Source organism: Adiantum capillus-veneris, chromosome 1, assembly GCF_014529385.1.
Source record: "Adiantum capillus-veneris isolate H3 chromosome 1, ASM1452938v2, whole genome shotgun sequence".
Classification (NCBI taxonomy): Eukaryota; Viridiplantae; Streptophyta; class Polypodiopsida; order Polypodiales; family Pteridaceae; genus Adiantum; species Adiantum capillus-veneris.
This window is the reverse complement of record NC_140931.1, coordinates 62966896-62979118: the sequence shown is the minus strand read 5'-3', so window position 1 is coordinate 62979118 and position 12223 is coordinate 62966896.

The window sequence follows — 12223 nt, the reverse complement described above, 5'->3', positions numbered from 1 at the left end:
TGCAAAGTGAACTCCCTCCCTAATTTTCTCGTTTGAATCTTATGCTGGGTTCAAAGGCAGAGGTTCCAAAAGGGGCGTGTAGCTTTCATGGCACGTGCTCATTGGACAAGAAGCGGAAGGAGTGTTTCCAGATCCACCGTAAAATGGGCAACACCCCTTTCCCTCAAAAACTTTTCTTTTTTGCCGTTGTTGTAAGTGCTCGACATGAGCTTGGACTACCATCAACAAGCCAATGGGGCACTGATAGCAACATCTACAATTCATTGATTCATAACCTATAAAACACCCGTCTATCGCCTTCTATAAACTATGAGGATGGAAGTTGGAAGACAAAACGGGATTGTTTTTGCCTCAGCTTAAACCCATCCTTAGTTCACATCATCATTTCAACTCGCACATGATAGTTTAATAATAAGATACTTGGCTCATGAGTGAGATGAAGTGGGTTTGTGAGACTGAAGGTACTGGCATGTGAGTCTGCACCCAACGATCCCCGATATAGCCTTCCATAAAGGGCCCTTTATCTACGTGCCATGTGGTTGCCTAGCCACCTTGTCCTCACACTACCTCCCCCATGGAGAAGAGTTTTCGTCCTTGAAAACAAAAGTGGAAAAACGCTTATCAATCACATTAATGTTCTCCCAAGTGGAACCCTCCTCATATCTATCTTTCCACTTGACCAAAAACTTGATGGCGTTCATAATGCCTTTGTACATAAGACATGAGAATCCAAAATACATTGTGGTTCATGAGGATAAAATCAATTAAACATATGGGTTCCCAACATTAGCATACCTTGATCACGTTCTTCTAAAGTAAAAAACCATCGTTTTTTGTTAGCGTACTTTTGGTATCTATCTTGTGCATGTTTAACATTTAAATGAGCAACACACAACATGGACACATGATCCTGTAAAAAGTCCTTGGAAGCCGATCACTTGACAACTATTCAAAGGTTAGAATTCCAGAGTCAAAGACCAGATGTTAGGTCAGATTAAATGAATAGAATCAAGCTTCAAAATACCTGATGAAAAAGCCAGAGAAACAATTGAGGTGAAATAAAAGAATTCAGATGAGATGAACTGAGACAATTGGAATTAGAGATTCAGATTCATAAACTGATTCAGAAGTACAAGTTTGGAAGCAGAAATGGTACAACACTTAGTGATAATAAGCTCTATAAAGAGTATAGCGATTAGTTACAAGAGATACAAGAGTTCCAATCTATTGATAGACCGAGTGACAGAGACAGAGCCCAAAATGGAAGAAGTGGGTTCTATTTATAGGTGCTTGTACTGATGTCTGATTCGTTGCACAGTCATATAGGGTTTGTTAACTGCTAGCAATGCTACCAGGTAACTCGTCGAGGTGATTCCCATGTAGGCTTTCTCCAAGGAGCAAGCTCCCACCAGCTACATCCTCCTCTCCTTTTTATAATTTTGGTGTATTCTAAAATTTCAGACACTTGGTCTAATTTCATCTCTTGCATTTTGTTTCTTTTAAATGGGGCTTTCTTTGGTTCAAAGGTTGCACTTGTTGAGTTGGTAATTGTCCAAGTTTGACCACCGCTTGTTGTTGAGGAGTGTTGGAGGTAGAATTTTCCTTGTAGATAATCCAATAAGTAGCCTCATGCTCCAGCTACTCCCTTCTTTCAGTTAGCATCTCCATCTCATAAGGTTTGAGTACATTACAGGTCTTCTTGACGGGGTCATGTAAAGTCTTCTTGCCTTTGGTTAGCCTTGCCCTTGCCAACTTATGATAGATGGATGGCTTGTGGATCCATCCAGCTAGGTCTGGCTAATTAGCATTAATTCTAGCTTCAAAAAGTACCTCATTCATTTCTTAGAATAAGGATTCATAGCTGGCTTTGCTGGCAAGTTCCTTTTTCGGAATCTTTGATGCCTTGATAGATAGTTGCAGGGGGGTCGTTTGTATATTTGATTAGAAGTCTAATTTGTGATTTCCGTTGAGTCATCATGCCTATCAAACTAATCAAATCATCCTTGAGCTCTATAAATATACTTCTTTGTTTAGTGTCGTTGAGGACAGATTTCTAAGCCACCCATAGGACCTTACTGTAGACATGTAGTAGTGTTAGTGTGTATACGCGCTTCACCAGGGGCACTTTTCTCCCACTGGGTTTTTCCCCCTGGACATCTGGTGTGAAAGGACACCTTATCTCTTAGGGTTTCATATAAGCTTTGTAGCTCTAAGTTTGTATACACATTATTATTATTCCAATACAGAGAGAGAGACTACAGAGATCTCGTACACAAGCTCTGTGTCTTCTCCTTCTCCATCTTCTTCCTACTCTGAGTTGCTGTCTTCCTTCTGTTTCCTGTTTCATCATCTTCAACAATTGGTATCAGAGCGAGGTGATTTCCAGAGCCTCTACTTGCGTTTTCGCGTCCGCGCGCGCAATCGCAGTTTTCAGGCAGTTTTCGGAAAATTTGTTCGTGGGAGCATCCTCGACATTCCGGGAGTATTCTAATCAGGTGACCTAGGGTTTTACCCCCCTTTCGAAGTTGTTCGAGCCCTCAGAATTTTGTTCTGAGCAGCGTAGCAGAAGTTACTTTTCGGAGGCGTTTAGATCAAGAGGGTGTGCTTTTTGACAGATTTTCTTCAGGTAAACAGTTCTTTTGGGAAGCAACTTGTCTTAGCTTTGTGCTGAGATTTTGTGTAGAGTTTTGCTTGGATTGGAGAGGAGATTTGTGAATCTCTTGGAGGTTCTTTTGCTCTCTTGTGTGCATCTACATATGGCTCAATCTACGGAGAAAGAGATTTTTGGTGCGTTTACATCCGAAGACAAATTGGATGGTACCAACTATTCTCTTTGGTCTTTTATGGCCAAAAATGTTTTGGTTGGTAAAGGATTGTGGGATTATGTATCTGGAGATGAAGTTCGTCCAGGTAGCATTGCACCTGCCACGCCTGGTCGTGGTGCAGCTGTTGGTGCAGGACCCTCACAAGTCACTCCAGAGCAAAAGAGATGGGATACTAAAGATGCACAGGCTATGGCTGTGATTGCCTTAACCATAAAGAGGACAATCACACCACATATCAGATCTTGCAGAACTTCTGAGAATGCTTGGAACACTCTGCAAGCTATGTTTGGAGGAAGAAACGCTGCCAGAATAGAGTTTTTGAAGAAACAACTTGACAAAATACAGATGGACGAAGGTGACGATATTGTCGAGCATCTTACAAAAATCAGGGATCTTAAAGAGCAATTGCTTAGCATTGATGAAGTGATTCCAGAGAAGGACTTGATTTCCAAAACACTCAATTCACTACCACCATCTTATTTGACTTTTCAGACTTCTTTGACTCTGTCTTTACGAGCTAATCCTGACCCTCTTCATTTTGAAGAGTTAGTGGCTTTGCTATTGCAGGAGGATCAATCACGTAAGAACAAGTCTTTACAGGTGGATGGTATGGATCATGCTCTTGTTGTACAGAACAAAAACAGGGGTAAAGAGAGTGCTCATCACTCCAAGTCTAGTGCAGGACAATCTTCTGAGAAGTCTAAAGGTGATTACGACAAGTCCAAGAAGAAAGGTAAATGTCACTACTGCAAGAAACCTGGTCACTACATTAGTGAGTGTAAAAAGCGAATTACTAAAGAAAAGAAGAAAGAGTCAAGTTTGGTTGTTTCAGCTTCTGGTGATTCTTCTACAGCTAAAGAAGAGTCTGCAAACTTTGTGCAGGATTCTTATGCTTTTGTAGTATGTTCAAATTTTTCTGCTTACAGTGTTGACAAGACACAAATGATTTGGTACTTTGATAGTGGTGCATCCAGGCATATTACTTCAAGGAAGGATTTGTTTTGTTCATTGGATGCAGCTCCAGCAGGAAAGAAGGTGACATGTGCAAATAATGCTTCTTATCCAATCAAAGGCGTTGGTAAGATTTTGATTACCATTTCAGATGGTTCAGATTTATGCTTGCCAGATGTCTTATATGTTCCAGGGATCAAGAAGAATTTGTTGTCTGTATCCTCTCTTGCAAAAAATGGTCTTCGGGTCATTTTTGAGGATGACAGATGTGTTGTACGAGATCGAGAGAATGGTTATTCTCTTATCACTACAGGTACGCTGGAAAATGGACTATTTGTGCTAGATCATTATGAAAAGCAGATTCAGGTATGTATTGCAGAAACAAAGACTCAGGCCATGCGGATGCTGAGTTGTGGCATGCTAGATTTGGGCATGTTGGTTATGGCAGTTTGATGACTTTACAACGTCATAATATGGTGCATGATTTGTCTTTATTGGAGATGCCACCAAGACATGTATGTGAAGGTTGCGTTCTTGGAAAGATGCACAGATTTGCATTTTCGCAGGATGGTTCAGTTAGAGCGACACGAAAGTTGCAACTTGTACACAGTGATGTATGTGGTCCTATGAGGACGCCATCTATAGGAAACAGCCTTTATTTTGTGACCTTCATTGATGACTTTTCCAGGTTTTGTTGGGTGTATCCACTCAAAGCAAAGTCAGATGTGTTTGCAGTTTTTCAACATTATGTCGCCATGGTTGAAAATGAAACAGGTTGCAAAGTACAGACTCTTCGTACCGATCGAGGAGGTGAATACATGTCAGGTGCATTTAAGGATTTTTTGGGAAAGAAAGGCATTAAACACCAATGCACTATGCCATACACACCACAACAGAATGGTGTTGCAGAAAGGAAGAACAGGTCTTTAATGGAGACGGCTAGATGTATGCTCAAGGCTAAGAGTTTGCCTCATAAACTATGGATGGAGGCAGTTGCTTGTGCAGCACATGTTTTGAACAGGTGTCCTACTCGTGCCTTGAAGACCATTACTGCATATGAAGCTTGGTATGATAAAAAACCTTCAGTCAGTTATCTTCGTGTTTTTGGTTGTCTTGCTTATGCTCACATCCCTCAGCAGTTACGTGGAAAGCTTGATGATAAGGCAATCAAATGTATATTTGTGGGGTACAGTAGTGGAAGTAAAGGTTATAGACTTTACAATCCTGCTACAAACAAGATTTTTGAAAGTCGTGATGTAATTTTTGCAGAAACTACTGCTCAACCTATGGTTGCTTTTGATGTACCTCATATGCAGACACATGATGTATTTGAAGGTTTGCTTCCTTCTTTTGTGGAGAATCAAGAATCACAACAGGTTGATAATCTTGATCAATCTTTTGATCAGCATGTGACACCTCATGATGTAGAGGAAATTGTGCGTGAAGAGCAAGAAGTTCTCGGGGAAGAAAGAACCTTACCTAAATGGGTTCAGAAAACTTTGCAGGATAGCAAGTTGGATGCACCGTTGCCACGAAAAACACGTGCTGGTACTACTTTTGGCAGAGAGCAAGTAGATTTGGCTTGCTTTAGTACTCTTTGTGATGCAGATGAGCCTGATTCATTTGAACAAGCTTTAGAGTGTGTTCAGTGGAAAGATGCTATGCAGCAAGAAATTGATTCTATTCATAAGAATCATACATGGGATCTAGTGGACTTGCCTACAGGTAAAAAGCCTATTGGTACAAAGTGGGTTTTTAAGGTAAAAAGGAAACAAGATGGTACTGTTGACAGGTACAAAGCAAGGCTTGTGGCAAAAGGCTATGCGCAACAGAAAGGCATAGATTATGATGAAACCTTTGCTCCTACTTCTCGTGCGTCCACAGTTAGATCACTAGTTGCAATTGCTGCTCATCATGGTTGGAAAGTGCATCAGTTGGATATCAAAACTGCTTTTTTGAATGGTGATTTGCAGGAAGAAGTTTATGTAATTCAACCAAGTGGTTTTGTTGTAAAAGGTCAAGAGCAAAAGGTATGTAGATTGCGTAAAGCTTTGTATGGTCTCAAACAGGCTCCAAGAGCATGGTATGAGAAGATACATACTTATTTGATTGGCCAGGGATTTCAGAATAGTCCAACAGAAAGTACTTTGTATGTCAAAAAGAGAGATGGAGTTCTCATTATGCTAACACTTTATGTGGATGATATGCTTCTTACAGGAAATAATGCAAATGAAATTGAAGCGTTTAAAGATGCTTTGAGAAAAACCTTTGAGATGTCTGATCTTGGTTTGCTACATTATTACTTGGGTATTCAGTTTGTGCAATCAGAGGATGGCATATACATGTTGCAGGCAAAATATTTGCATAAAATTTTGGACAAGTTTGGTATGCAAAATTGTAAGCCAATCTCTACACCCGTAGAAACTGGATCAAAGTTGAGCATGCATGATGCTGGAGAAACTTTTGATGTACATACTTATGCAGCAGCGGTTGGTTGCTTGATATATTTGGCAGGCAACACTCGTCCAGACATTCAATTTGGGGTTTCACAAGCAAGCAGATTTATGCACAGCCCAGGTATGCATCATTGGCAGGCTGTGAAGCGCATACTTCGTTACCTTTCAGGTACCCCTAATCTTGCCATGTTCTTTCCAAGGGGGGATATGTATGGAAAGCACAATTCTATGCAGCTTCTTGGTTACAGCGATTCAGATTGGGCTGGTGATTTTGACACACGACATTCCACAAGTGGCAATTGTTTTTTCTTGGGAAATGCATGTATATCTTGGCTAAGCAAGAAGCAACCCACAGTGGCTACATCAACTTGTGAAGCTGAGTACAGGGCAGCTTTCATGGCAACAGTTGATTGTGTATGGATACGCAGGTTATTGGCAGATCTTTGTGAGTGTCAACAGGCACCCACTACCATTTTCACTGACAGTCAGAGTGCTATGGCAGTTGCAAGGAATCCAGTATTTCATGCAAGAACAAAGCACATAGAGGTTCACTACCACTATGTCAGGGAAAGGCTACATGCAGGGGAGATCACACTAACTTACTGTCCTACACAGGATAACATTGCAGATCTATTTACGAAGGCGTTATCACGAGAAAAGTTTGAAGCTTTCCGAAAAGCTTTGGGCTTACTCTCATACACATGATGATCTGCTACCTTGTACGGATTCACACTATCACTACAGGGGGGATTTGTAGACATGTAGTAGTGTTAGTGTGTATACGCGCTTCACCAGGGGCACTTTTCTCCCACTGGGTTTTTCCCCCTGGACATCTGGTGTGAAAGGACACCTTATCTCTTAGGGTTTCATATAAGCTTTGTAGCTCTGAGTTTGTATACACATTATTATTATTCCAATACAGAGAGAGAGACTACAGAGATCTCGTACACAAGCTCTGTGTCTTCTCCTTCTCCATCTTCTTCCTACTCTGAGTTGCTGTCTTCCTTCTGTTTCCTGTTTCATCATCTTCAACACTTACTCTGTTCATATCATTCTCTTATTTGATCCAGTATCAGGGTATACCTCATATGGCCAGCAAGTTCATTGTAAACTAGATACATGATTGGATAGAACTTTGGTAGTTCATCTTCTTGCATTAGGAGTGCATGTAGGCACTGTCTCGATGTAGTTCAGCACTATCTGGTTTTCCTGCTACATAATTTTTTTGAGAATCCTCACTAGATGAATGCCAATAATACTTCTAATTGGATTCCTAAACTCTAGACATTCATGATAGTCAGCTGCTTTGTTTAGGGATTCAATGCAATGCCATCATGTGTAAGAATATATTCAGGTATTCTCTCAAGTACCTCGACTACATTTTGGTGTGAGGGTAACCTACAATGTTCATGGTAGTTGATGGCCTTCAATTGATTTATTATTTTTTTTGTTCTGACATACATTATCTGATAAATTTCTAGATCCGTATATGCATCATCACCTTGAAGATATGTTTGGGTCTGAACTTGGTTTTTGCTCCTTAAGCTTTTGCTTAGACTCAGACATTGATTTGACACGTTTGAAGTGTGATTTGAGTATGGCTCCTCCTAGATAGCTTTCCCCTTATCTCTGCATGTGAGGACCATTTGTTGTTGCTTGTCTTAAGTTTTTTGGTCTAGAAGCTGATTCGCCTGGTCCCCAAGTGTCTGATCTTGAGTGTTGTCTAGGGTATGGTTAGGTTTTGTTTGGGATTGATCAGGTGCTAACTAGACTGACCCCCTCCTTGGTTGGAATTTGGAGCATCGGTGGGGTTACTGCCATGTGTGCATTTTGGTTTTGGTGCTAAGCTGATTCCAAAAATCTTTTGTCAATCTTGGTTTTTTAGAAGCCTTTTAAGAAGCTTCAACTACCCTTTTCTCTATAGAGTGATTCTTAGTTGTTTGGGTTGTTGTTTCAGTGGGTTCCTTGCTTGTTGTTAGGGCCAGTGTCTAGATTTTTTGGCCTTCTGGTCATGCTCGTCTTAAATTGACATTTTTGACATTTACATGGTCCGATACATAGGTGATCCAGTAAAAGTACTCCCATACATACCATGCTTTGAAGAGATGCTAAGTCTTTACTTTGGTTTTTTGTGTGAGTATACTGTGATGCAGAATAGAGGTCAGATTTAAGGGCCATTCACTGTTCATTCTGGCTACTAGTAACATACTAAAGAGTTTTTCAGAAACATAACTTGAGTTATTCTTTAGATTGATTGCCTCAGTAGTAAACTTGTGTGCCACTTTTTGCTCCAATGCTAATACTGGAATCCCTTGTTCGTCTGACCTTCTCTTTTTTTGGGATGTTTCATTCAAGAAACTATTGATTGCTTCAGTAGTGCGAGGTAGATCTTTCTGGTCAAAAGGTAATACAAAGATGTGAGAGATTATAGCAGTAGTTAACAGAATATTTTGACCATTGATCATCATGAGTATAGTTATGTCAGGGTTCAATGTTTCCACCACTTGTTCTATGATGGCCATGTCGATTGGGATTTTTAATGCCTCCATGATCATTGTCATACCCCGTGTTTTGAGTACTTTCTATTTGTGCTAGTTGAATCCTCATCTTGATCAACTTGTACCCTATTACATTAAAGTGCATGTGCATTCTACTGGTTGTTTCTTGTGTCCTTTTCATATGTTCTAGTTTCCCCAATTGTCTGGCTCACCTTCTCCTGAAGGTCTTTCGTCTTAGATTAACTGGGCTTTTACCTTAGTAAAACCCGAGTACTGTTGTCTGTTGTTTTGCCCTCTCTTGATCCAAAAGAACTGCATTCAGGTCTATTTCAACTATGGGAAAGATAGTCATTAATGCTAACATCCGTTTTGTCTTTTTGGTCCCCCGATATGTCCTGCATAATTCCTTTGGGTGCATTGCTCTTCTCCATCTTCTGGTGTTATTGGCTTTTAATGTGGATTCTTCTATTGGGTCAGTATTTGGCACGCGTATCATGGATGGCTCTTGCACTTCTTAGCCATGGCCTTCCTAATGATGGATGCAGGATGCGGAGTGCAAGAGAGGGATGGAGAGAAGGGGAAGGGGATGAGCATACACAGTAGGTTTGGGTGGAGCTCTAGAGAGTGGAAACCCTCTATTCTCCCTATTGTCATTATAACCAAACAATGGAGTAAGTGGGCGGGTGCCCGGCCACAACCCAGTCACGGGGCCTAAAACCTAACAATCTCCCACTTGAAGGCCACCGAGGCCCAAGTGGCTAAAGAATGTAGGGGCTATTATGTACAACTGTACAAAATGTGAAGCATGATTGTAGCTTCACCCTGCACCCATCATCTCTATGCAATGTGCGAATTGCTTTGAGGCTAAGCTCTTCGTTAGAGCATCCGCTGGGTTTTCATCCGTGGGAACTTTGACTAACTCAAGCGTTTGCTAGCCAAAATATCCCATACCACATGATACTTGACCTCTATGTGTTTTGACTTGGAGTGAAACACGGGGGTTTTTGCTAATGCAATCGCACTCTGACTGTCACAATGTAGCATTGGAGTCTAGTGTATACCAAGATCTAAGTGTAAGCCTCATGACCAAATGTTAAGTGTTTCACACGGCCATCTAAACCTAGATCTCTAAGTTATGTTGAAATACTAGAGTTTCAACGTGTAGATGAGGCTCAAACTTAAGTTCGGGCCGCCTCACCTCCATGTGCTAGCATTGCATATACTTAATTTTGAACCTCGCCTTCATATGTTAGGGGGGTTATCTTTTGTGAACGTTGCGATAACTATATCTATTTGTATAATCCTATGAGAAAACTCAAGAGCAAATAGTACACAATTGTGCAATCATGCTAACACAGCCATCATATGCTTCAGAGACAACTCATGTATAGCCTAGTGAAATTGTGACCTTTCACCTATTATCTCTTTTGTTGATTTTGAAATAAGTGTTTCAAGTCACAATCCGTCTCTCTTTATCTTTTATGTGACAGTGCACATTGTGGAAGTGTGAGAGAGATGCCAAAGATGAAATATGTAAGAGAAAACAGGAGGCTCAACAACCCCCAATCATCATCATGATCGAATGATCACAACGAAAACATTGAATTTACAAGAACATAAAGGTTTCATCAAAGGCCAATATATCCTGGGTGCCATTACTTTGGGAAGGAATATTATATTGCAAAGGAATCCAATCAAGATTTCAATTTTGCCAAGATAGATTTTGATAAAGTTTATGACATGATTGAATGGGTATTATCATCCAATCCCTCAAAGATATGGATTTAGGTCTCGATTTGATTTTGGGAAGTTAAACCTTGCTCAACAATTCTAACTATAGAGTGCCAGTCAATGGCATATTAGAAAAGCATATTGACCTCAAACACTCTATCAAACAAGATTGTCCATTGGCTCCACTCCTTTTTGCAACAGTTATTGATGGTCTAAGGAGGTTAACACAAGATACAATCCAACAAGGGAAGATCAAGGGGGAGAAGTACCTCTTCCATGAGTTAAGTAGGTTTTGGATAAATCTTGAAATTTAGAGAAACTTTTCTTGTAGCCATACTCCACGACACAATCTTGTTTTTGAGTGAAAGTACAAGCACATTGTAGATGTTGTGAATAATGCCTTGTTGTTATCCGGCTAAGGTAGTCTATGAATATATATATTACAAATATGACTCCCACTATTGTTGTACATGACATGATGCCCAAGGAGAAGTTTATTAGAAGAAAACCTAATTGGCACACCACAAAGTGTATAGATATTTTATTGTGCATGTGGCACAAACAAGTTGCAAACTAAGTTGAATTTGAAAATAACAAACTATGTGTTTATTGACTATTCCCTTGAGCAAAATGGGTACATATGTTACAAACTTGTTACCCTTCAAGTGAGATTGAGTAGAGATATCCTTTATGAGTTGGAGTTAGTGTGATGAGTTAAGAGATGATATTTGATTGATGCAATTGAAATGTGGTTGCATAAAGTGCAAATGCACAATCACTAGTTTGAGTGGACTACCAGTTCCAATGAATGACATGTTGCATTCAATATCAAGTCCTACAAAATCATCGAGTGTGTTAATAAAAGAGAGAGAAAAGGTTAATGATGCCCCAAGGATGTCAAGTTGATGTGCAAGTCATGATGATGGTGATTCAATTGGTTGAAAGAAAAGTTTTGGAAAGAAGTTTGCATTATACTTTGTGAAGATTGCAAAGGTCAAAAGGATATAGGTAGAAAATAGGATACTTAGAAACGATACTAGAGCATGTAAACTTGGGAGATTAAGATATACTATGCAAATGCTAACTTGTGATATTTATGTGGCTTGCCATTGTGCGTATATGATGAAGAATGTGCAAGATATAGAGCCTAATTGCTTTGAGGATGTTGTTGGGAATGCAAAGTAGGATCAAGAGAGAAGGCTTTTAGGCAAAAGAGAATTGTGTAAATGGAATCTACATTCACCTATATTCTAGTTTAAGGGGAGGTAATCTCTAAGCACCAAATTATAATAAGAAAACCTAAAATCTTTGGTTGAGTGTATCCAACTTATGAGATAAGAGTGAACTCACTTATAAGGATAAGCTAGACTTGTCTTGATTGAAGTGAGATTACTCTAGCACAAAAAGAGACAATGCATGATATATATGCTCAATTATTAAAAAAAGGTCATTGTGTGTCCTCTTCCTTCTAGTTGTGTGTAGACGTGTGTAGACTCTCTCCTGACACTCTCTTTACTTTGCAACCTCTTCTTCCTCTAGCTATGGCTTTGCTTATGCTATCATCCACCATAGGTTAGCTTCTATCATATTGTGATAATGCATAATCAAACCCCCTACGATTCATAAGATTGGAAATTGAGAACTCCAACAAATTGAGGATTTCCTCGTTTTAAAAGTCTCCAATCAAAACATGTCTCAAGGCCAATGGTGCTAGGGTAGAGAAGCCCATTCAAAAGCGCTAAAATTGTATGAGCCAATTTAT